The sequence below is a fragment of the Arachis duranensis genome, chromosome 9 (assembly GCF_000817695.3).
Source record: "Arachis duranensis cultivar V14167 chromosome 9, aradu.V14167.gnm2.J7QH, whole genome shotgun sequence".
NCBI lineage: Eukaryota > Viridiplantae > Streptophyta > Magnoliopsida > Fabales > Fabaceae > Arachis > Arachis duranensis.
The window spans coordinates 89,030,231-89,031,355 of NC_029780.3; positions in this window are offsets into that span (position 1 = coordinate 89,030,231).

The following is a 1,125-nucleotide window of genomic DNA, read 5'->3' on the forward strand; positions in this document are numbered from 1 at the left end:
GTTCAACTCCGGATCATGACGTTTTTCTGGCGTTTAACTCCAGACAGCAGCATGTACTTGGCGTTCAACGCCAAGTTACGTCGTCAATTTCCAAACAAAGTATGGACTATTATATATTTATGGAAAGCTCTGGATGTCTACTTTCCAACGCCATTGAGAGCGCGCCAATTGGAGTTTTGTAGCTCCAGAAAATCCATTTCGAGTGCAAGGAGGTCAGATTCCAACAGCATCAGCAGTGCTTTCTCTGCCTCTGCAATAGACTTTTGCTCCAGCTCCTCAATTTCAGCCAGATACCTGAGTTTGCATAAAAACATACAAACTTATAGTATAATCCAAAAATGTGAATTTTACACTAAAACCTATGAAAACTTAATAAAACTTAAACAAAACATACTAAAAACTATATGAAAATAATACCAAAAAGCGTATAAAATATCCGCTCATCACAACACCTAGAAAATAAGAATCCTAAAACCGGCTTATTCTTGTTCTAAGATATCACTTGTTCCTCAACTTGATGAATGTGATGATCCGTGACACTCATCATCATTCTCACCTATGAACGTGTACCTGACAACTACCTCCGTTCTACCTTAGACTGAGTGGATATCTCTTAGATTCCTTAATCAGAATCTTCGTGGTATAAGCTAGAATTGATGGTGGCATTCAAGAGAATCCGGAAGGTCTAAACGTTGTTTGTGGTATTCTGAGTAGGATTCAAGGATTGAATGACTGTGACGAGCTTCAAACTTGCGATTGTGGGGCGTTAGTGACAGACGCAAAAGAATCACTGGATTCTATTCTGACATGATCGAGAACCGACAGCTGAATAGCCGTGCTGTGACAGAGCGCGTTGAACATTTTCACTGAGAGGATGGGACTGTAGTCATTGACAACGGTGATGCCCAACATACAACTTGCCATGAAAAGGAGTAAGAAGGATTGGATGAAGACAGTATGAAAGCAGAGAGACGGAAGGGACAAAGCATCTCCATACGCTTATCTGAAATTCTCACCAATGAATTACATAAGTATCTCTATCTTTATTTTATGCTTTATTCATAAATCATCTATAACCATTTGAATCTGCCTGACTGAGATTTACAAGATGACCATAGCTTGCTT